The sequence below is a fragment of the Crocuta crocuta genome, unplaced genomic scaffold, assembly GCF_008692635.1.
Source record: "Crocuta crocuta isolate KB4526 unplaced genomic scaffold, BGI_CrCroc_1.0 scaffold545, whole genome shotgun sequence".
Classification (NCBI taxonomy): Eukaryota; Metazoa; Chordata; class Mammalia; order Carnivora; family Hyaenidae; genus Crocuta; species Crocuta crocuta.
Genome location: NW_027551563.1, coordinates 1,394,001 through 1,403,396, shown reverse-complemented (window position 1 = coordinate 1,403,396; position 9,396 = coordinate 1,394,001).

Below are 9,396 nucleotides of genomic sequence, written 5' to 3'. Positions count from 1 at the left end.
GGCCGGAAATGGAACACTTGATTTCACAGTATCCTTTCTCTTCATACATTATACAAAAACTGTGATAGAGACACAAATTGAAACACATCTAGAGCGAAGCAATCACCAAGTTCCCTTGCCCTAGCAATCACAGAAATATGTTATAAACTTCCCACATATGATATTGAACACTCTCTTTTGGGTGTCTTTGTAATTGCTTCTTCTCTTTATGTCTGAGGTAATCTTTCATTTCCTAGTCATTGGTTTCATTTAAAATTTTGTTTCCTGTATCCTTGTCCATATGCTGAATTCTATCCAATTACCACTGAAGACATAGTACCCTGTATAGTAGTCTTGATTCTATTTATATATAGTTCACCAGCTCATGTCTACAAATCTTTATTCAAACATTCCATTTTTCCTACATACTCTATATTCATTTGGTCCATTTGCTGCATTTCAATACTTCTTAACACTCTTCATTTCCTAGAGCATTTTATGACTAACCTTACTTGGACCTGAAGATCTTGAGCTCTCAGGTAGTACTTGTTTAAAAGAAAAATCCCTTAGTGTTAAACCAGTGCTCCTCAAACTTTAATATGCATGCAAGCCACCTGGAATCTTATTAAAATGCAGATTCTACAAAACTAGCAAGCTCCTAGGTCTAACCACACTTTGAGTAACAAGGTGTTAATCCATAAATATCTGACATCATCTAGGAATGATATAATCAATTATTCAAAATATTTACTAAACATCAACTATCACTAAAACATCAAGCATTCCATTGTACCAGATCCTACTGATTAACTGGTGGGACGAAAAAACAAAAAACAAAAACAAACAAACAAACAAAAAACCAAGGTTCCCAAATTCATGTGATTTACATTCCAATGGAGAAAACAGGAAATAAATGAATAATAACATTTTAATTTTTTATAATAACCATAGAGGAAATAAGCATGCTCTGTTCCACAGAGTGAATGAGAAATATCTAGCTTGTATGGGATGTTTAGATTAAGAACTGAGGAAATAGCAATTAAACAGAGAGCCAAAAAAAAAAAAAAGTGAAGGAGTCAGTCTCGAAGACCAGAAAGAAAAAGCCTCCAGGGAAATCAGGAAGGACAAAATCTTATCTAGTAATATCCAGAGAAATTGAAGTGTAGAAAACGGACAGATACAGCTAAAATCTAGTAAGCCTTTAAAGGAGAACTAGGCTCTCTCCAAGGCCTTAAATTTTAGTAAGGCCTTTGGATTTTGGATTTTTTGTTTTGATTCAAAGATCAATAAAATTCAGTAAAATAGCATTTGTTTATATAAATAAAACTGCCTAAGCGAACTGTGTGCGTGTGTGTGTGTGTGTGCGTGTGCGTGTGTGTGTGTGTGTGTGTGTGTAGAACATAGGCAGAAAGCAGAAGTGGAAATATGGAAACCATTTAGAAAGCAGATGCAGGAATCTCTGTAGTAGGAGCAAGAATAGTAGTCACAGCAGCAGCAGTAGAAGCTGCTGCCATAGTAGCAGCAGGTAGTAGTTGCAGCAGCAGTAGCAGTAGTAGGAATGGCACAGCAGCAGTTGTAGTAGTGATAGTAGTAGAGTAGCAGATGTCAAAGATGTTTATAAATCAAATTAGGGAGCTGACATTGAACCCAGACTTGGAGAGGTGGAGGTACGTTCCTGAGATAGGATGGACATCTGATGAAAAGAACAATAGAGAAGAGCGCCCATGATTTCGTTTGAGGAACCAAGTGGCTAACAGCACCATTTATGGATTCTTGAAGCACCCGACTAAAACAGGTTCGAGAAAAGACACCATTTCGGTGGTAGACATGTAAAGATACTAAGTAGCCATTTAGGTATACAAGTCCCAGGCTCACGATAGATCCAAGCTAGTGATAGAAACTTAGAAGTCATTAGCCATATGGCATCCATGTCACTATGGGAGAGAATAGAATACATAAGGAGGAGCCAGCCCTGGGGTACTCAAAATTAAGATATTCTGAGACACCTAAGATATCTCTTGCAAAGAATACCTACGAGGATAAAATAGAGAAGAAACCTGGCGTGGTTTGTTTGGTTTGTTTGTTTGATTTATTTGATAGGACAGAATTAGCATTTCTAGTTTAATTAAAGAAAAACTAAGAGTATGGACAAAAGTGCAAGTGAGTTGTTTGATTTATAAGATCATATCAGTCCTCTGATGGTGTCTATGTATCAGATGTTCCATCAGTTTAGGAAACAGGAGCAGGAAACTATAAGGACAAAAAATGGGTGGGAAGATCATAAGGGAAAGCTGGATTCTGTTAGACNATGTATCAGATGTTCCATCAGTTTAGGAAACAGGAGCAGGAAACTATAAGGACAAAAAATGGGTGGGAAGATCATAAGGAAAGGTGGATTCTGTTAGATGCTAACAAAAATAACAACTGCCTTTTCTCGAGGAGTATCATTCACCTTTGGATCTATAAACTGGAGTAAAGTTTTTCTCATATGCTTTGAAGTTGGTGTCAATGTACATCATTTTTTTCTATGTGAATCCAATTAATCCTGTACTCTTTATTCAAATCACCACCCTTTTCCACTAAACTGCAGTGTCACCTTGACAATTATGATTTAATTTCTATGTGCTGGGTCTGTTTCTGGACCTTCTACACTACTGAGCATTTGAGAGCCCTTGTTTTTCACCATGGTTTTCATTCTGTAGAATGAAGGCCCAAGTGAGACTTATTGGTTTACTCCTAAAACTATCAGGAATTCTGTAGAGTTTGAGCATCAATAGCTACAAATGAAATAGAATGCCCACCCATTATCTTCTCCAAATAGAAGGTGAAGTAGGTAGTAACAAATATGGTGTGATAAAATCGATCCATACAAAGAAACCTGCTATGAGGAAAAGCGACATGTGGAAATCTTCAATTACGGAAGTAACAATTAATGTCACTGATCCTTTATATAACTTATTGTAAATGCAAAAGCAAAAGTACCAGAAACATAAATTTTCATTAAATTACCAAATTTCTGAGTTTAAAGCCATTCATCATAAGTAATAAATTATGACACACATTTTACATAAAACTTCCAGCAGAAAAAAATCATCATCTCCTTGTTTGTTTTTCATCTATACAGTAAGGACAGTTCTTTATTATACTCTCACATCTGGAACAATGTCAAGCATCACTTGGGTAATTCTAACTGTAATGCACGTGCAGTGCTAGGAAAATTTATTCAAATTGACAGAGACCCCCACCCACATCCAGCCCAGGTGCCCTCATGATTCTATACATATCATCTTTGGAGTGTTGATTATTTTCCTTCATATTCAAATTTTAGTTTACTTGGTTTCTACCTTCATAATTTACTCTGTAGATTATATTGCATTAAATACCCAACCTGATAACCAAGAGCTAAATTCCCCTAACAGTGAACAGTTTGGTTTTATTTGTTTTTAATGGGGATGGATAGGATATTGAAAGACAATTACAACAAACTTTGAGTTTAAAAACATGATTGTATTAAAGGGAACATTTATTTGAGATAGAGGGATCTGATCTTCTGACAAGACAAAGTAGAGTTGTTTTCTGTTTAGTCTACCTTGCTATAGAGGATTTAAAGGGCAATAGCACTTTATGAGGATCCATCTTCTCCTCAAAATGCTGGCCCCAGAGCAAGGAGAGGTCCTCATATAACTCCATTTCTATTACACTGTGTTCCATTTCAGTGTAGTATGAGAAAATTGCCCTTCAAATAATTGATTTTGAAATATTAACTGCATCTTAAAACATGATCTTAATTTTACTGTGGGCAACAAATTTCCTTTACTTTTGGTTTTAAAATAAAATTATCCCTGGCAGTAAACGTAAGAGTAAAATTATCAATTTTTATTTTGGGCCACCCCTTTTGCTGAAAAACAAATTTCTTTCTTCTTGAATCAGAGGCTATATACTAAATATTTTAAAATACACTCTTGCGATATGCCTGGGTAATTCATTCAGCTAAGCGGTCATGCTTCAGCTCAGGTCATGATCTCACAGTTTCTGAGTTTGAGCCCCCTGGTTGGGCTCTGTGCTGACAGCTCGGGCTCGGAGCCTGGAGCCTGCTTTGGATTCTGTGTCTCCTTCTCTCCCCCCCCCCCCACATTTAATCTTTCTCTCTCTGCCTCTCAAAAATAAATGTAAAAAAATAATAAAAATTAGAAAAATAAATAAAATACAGTCTATTGTATATTTATCTAACATGTCAACATTTTAATAGTAAATTTGAAATGTGTGCTCTTCAATGAAAGAAGATAAAGAAAAAGAATAATGATCTCTTTTCTTATTTCCTGTCAACATAGGATTTTCTATAGTTCCTGTGTCTGCCTCTGCACCGAGACCTCAAATCACTTCATTTAAATATTCTGAACAAGGTTGTCATTCAAAAAACATTAAAAAGGAACATGCATTAACTGTTTCCGTAACCTCCAGAGGTCACTTGACTACTAGCCTCTTAAGTGGTGATTTATGGGCTTAAGGATCTTCCTTGAAAGCCAGCTCTCTAGAATTTTCTCTATCCTAGTCACTTCAGTTGAAACTCATTTGCCCACATAACCTGGTTTTTTGGCTCCTTAGTTAACTAGGAAAATGTATAACTGATTATGTTCTTATAGAATAAGTGCTAAATAAAATACCACTGATGGCTAATTTTATGTGTCAGCTTACCTAGTCGACGGTACACAAGAGTTTAGTCAAATAGCACTCTAGATACTGCATTTTTTAGATGTAATTAATATTTAAATCAGTAGTCTTTGAATAAAGCAGTTTTTTTTTTTTAATTTATTTTGAGAGAGAGAGCACATGAGTGAAGGAAGGGCAGAGAGAGAGGGAGAGAGAATCCCAACCAGGCTCCATGCTACAAGCACAGAGCCCAATCCCGGGTTTGATTTCACTACCATGAGATCCTGACCTTAGCTGAAATTGAAAGTCAGAAACTTAATGAACTGAACTACCCAGACTCTCCCAAACAGATTAAGCTCCATAATTAATCTCATCCTGTCAGGTGAAGGCCTTAAGAGCAAAAGATGAGGTTTCTAGAAGGAATTCTCAAGACTACAACATAACGAATTTGCTGGATGTTCAAACCTACTGTCTTGAAGTATTTGGCATTGAGACTGCAGTATCAACTCTTAACTCTGAATTTCCAGCCTGCCAACTTGCCCTATAAATTTCATGCTTTTTAGCACCTGTGAACTTTTGAGCGAATTACTTAGAATGAATCTATAAATCTCCGTCTAGAGAAGATAGATAACTAGATAGATAGATAGATAGATAGATAGATAGATAGATAGATAGATGATAGATAGATAGATAGATAGATAGATAGATAGATAGATAGATAGATAGATAAAAATAGCCTTAACATTTTTAGGGCATAGAGACATGAGAGAGAGATTTTGAAATGATCAGAGTCTGAGAGTTGCATTGGTATTGCTTCTATAACTGGCTACAAGCACCACCTACATATGAATCTCAGCTTGATTACAAAAGTTCACAGATAAATGTTTTAGAAAAAATACATGCCGCAACAACAATAACAATGACAACAATATGTCAGTTACATAATTTTTGTGGCTTATTTGATTTTTTTAATATACAGTAAAGGATTCTTGAATTGAAAGGGAAAAATATATACTAGTACCTTTGCTTCAGTTACCCCTCTCCAATGGCATGTTAATTCTAGTCTCAAAAAATGTATCATAAGAAGTATAGGTGAATTGGAAAATAAGCAATACCATCTCCTTCTCTCAGAAATCATGTGCAGACATTAAATCATTCAACTAAGGGGTGCCAGGATGGCTCAGTCGGTTAAGCTTCTGATTCTTGACTTCAGCTCAAGTCATGATCTCATGGTAGTGAGATCAAGTCCTGAGTCAAGCTCTGTACTGAACATGGAGCCTGATTAAGATTCTCTCTCCCTCTCTCCCTGCCCCTTCACTGCTCATACTTCCTCTCTCAAAAAAAAAAAAAAAGCAAAAACAAAAACAAACAAACAAAACTTTAAATCATTAAAGTAGTATTCATTGAGTAATAACTATCTTCTAGGCACTGTCTTGGGCAATAGGAATAAAATCATGAATACTGCATTTATTATGTTCTTAGGTCATTTTCTCACAGGTGTAGTTCTGAAGGAAGCAAGCACTGAAAGAGAGAGTGGGGAGTGTAAAAGTTTTATAAAGAAGTAATACTTGTGAAGGAAAAGGGAAGGAAGCAGAACTGGGCAAGGGAAGACATCAGACCATGATAAAGTCTCTGCCAGCCAGTATTGGAGAAAATTGGCATTCTTAGAGGAATCCTTCATTGGGTAGAAATGTTCAAACCTACATCTTAGTATCTTGCTTAGTCACTGTTTGGAGATTTCCCCAAGAACAGCATGCTCTCACCTAACACTATGTTGTTCAATCGTTGGCTGAGGTCATCCCCAGAAGAACATGACCTCAGCTCAAAAACCGGGGTGAGAAAACAGTAAGAACAACAACGACAACAGCAAGGCTGTGGGTGGGGGTTGGGGTTGAAGGACCTAACAGTTGCAGGCTTTCAGCTGAACACACTTCTCACAGCTGAGCAGTGAGTCCTTCTAGAAAGGGGATTTGAGCATCGCATCCTATGTCTGCCACAGTCTATCCATTACACTGCCTCAATCCACTTTTCCATGTAGGATTGGGAAAAAGTTCCTCCATCGTCTCTGTGGGAATCTCTTCCAAAGGAGAAAATTAGAAGTGGGGAAAAAGAGAGAATCATGGACCCAATTGCTTCAGTGTTCTCAGAGCAGCAACTGGTACTCATCTCCCTCTTTTACTGTTCATTCTAAATTCTTCCTGCCCTTAGTGGACCATTTTTTTGGTCACTGTGGTCTATCACAAGGTCAACCACTCATTCCCCAAATGTCTGAAGCCCTCAGACTGAAAATGCTGCACTTGTTTATTTGCAGTTACAAGTAGGCAAGGGAGTAGTATCATGAGTCACCCAAGTGAGTCACCCAGTCTCTACACATATTTCACCCTGTCCCCATTGTGAAACAACAGCCCTACCTCCTCCTAATCACCAGATTCAATTTTCCCTGAAAAGATCATGACTCATTTTCTGGACTGCTGATTCCTAAAGTGTCCAGGTTGCATCTGCAACTTATAGCACTTTGAGACTCTTACTGTGCCCTAGGCAAAAGTGCACTCCTGTTGGGGACCAGCATCAGGACCTCTAACTTAGCAGCACCCAAAGTTGAAGGGATGGGAAAAACAAAGTTCCTAGTGGATCATGGGCATCCTGGAAGTTGGGCCATTTCTGCTTCTACATCTTGGTTGATGAATCTCTTCTTCCTTTTGGGGGCATGGTGTCATATAGTGGTCTCGGATTTAATAATTATACTGCATCCTGGAAAGCAATACCTCACCCTTGAAGGGCATTGCCTCTGGATTATCATTGCAGCTTCTCTTTCATCAGGCTATTTTTGTGCTCATAATGTTTGGATGGTGATGAATATAATACAAACAATGGGTCCCATGATGATGGCTCCCTTCCCACAACTATTTTACTTTCTGATTGTTTTCCTGATTGGAAACTGCGTTATATTGAATTGAATGCCTGCGGATCAGAGCTTCTATAAGCTCCTGGAGAGAGGAACTGGAAGCCCTGTGGACAGGAAAGACAAACTTTAGCTTAATATTAGTGTTTATTCCTGGAGAACAAACTAATGACCCTTCCAGTACAGGGAGAGCAAATGTAGTCAACATGTCACCTGCAGTAGGTTTGTTTCTTTGAGGAATAGTGTCAGAGCTTTTGTGTCATTGAAAGGTTGGAAAGTGACAGTAGCAGGGGCTATATGGGCCCTGGTAAGTGTGAATCTATGCTGTTGAGCTCTTGCACTGCTTCCATGTTTTCCACCATGGCCACTGAATTTATGTGCCCACAGCATTGGGATGAATTCTAGTAAATGCTGCCTGACACAAATCAACTAAGTCATTTTGTCTACCTAAATTTGTAGAGCTTGTATGGTGGATGTTTTTGATAGGCATGAACATGCGACAGAAAGATTTTCACTTCACACCCACTCTCATATGCCCATGCATATGTCTCTATCACAGATCAATTTGTCCTTGATCTTGCAATATCTTTCCTGCCAGACAAGTGTATATATATTCTAAACTGAGGCTACTTCTCCTTTTCACAGAGTGGAGGATTAGGTGGACCACCTGAATCTCTGCCCATTAGGGCAATGTTTCCTCATGCTGTCCTTTCTTTATTTTTAATTTGAGAGGGAGAGAGAGAGAGTGACATGAGCAGGGAGAGGGACAGAGAGAGAGAATCTTAAGCAGGCTCCACATTCAGTGCTAAACCCAATGTGGGGCTTAATTCCATGATCCTGGAATCATGACCTGAGCTGAACTCAAGAGTTAGACACCCACCCAGGGGCCCTTCATGCCACCTTTTAAGACCACTTCTGAGTGGGGTGGCATTACAACTGCCATCCGTTTCTGGATTACTTCCTCATACCACATTTTACCCATCCATAAAACAAGCTATGCCTTTTTCTTCATTCGATGTCAGTCACACAGAAGTCTCCATAAATCAATATTTGTGAGCTGAGAGAGGAACACTGTTACTATCATAGTGATTATGTGGGAATTGAGGACAACTGCATGCGAAGTTTGTGTGTGACTTCCAACCAGGACCTTATATTTGATTACAAATATCTCATTTCCAATGTATGATAGATGACCAAGATGGCCACTTTATGATTCATGAATCCAGAATAACCCAGCCTAGGATGGCAGTTCCAGACCTATGCTCAGTTTTTTTCTTATGGTCAAGACTTTTTTCTATAGTAGAGTTCAGTCAAACCCCAAAAGCTGTCTCTCAGTGGTGTATACTTCTCTACTGCAGATAGAATGGCCTTCCTCCAGAACCTCAAAAGTCCATGTTGCATACTTCTAATTGCATCTATTCTACATTGTAGAGAGCATCTTTCCCCTCCACTGACACCCAGACATTGTAAGCTCTGCAGATTATTATGGCCAAAATTGTATGATTGTTTGCTGTGCTTCCTTGACCTTCTCTTCCCTGCTTTAGGCTCAGCTCAAAGCTATTAGCTTTCCTCATCATCCAGTATAAAGACAAGGACAGTATTCCAAGGTATGGAATAAATTATCTCCAGAAACAAGTAGTGTCCTAGCCTTTGTATTTCCACTTTTTTCGTGTGGGGAATACTAGTTGCATCAATTTGTCTTTTACTTTAGAGAAACTCTTCTCTCGCTCCCCAGGTAATTGGATCCCTAACATTTTACTGAAGCAGCAGAGCCTATTTCTCACCTCTTGGACCACACATCTTACCAGGCCTCCAGTATGCTGGGAGCCACCCTTGCTCCATTTATCAGAATGATGCCATCAATG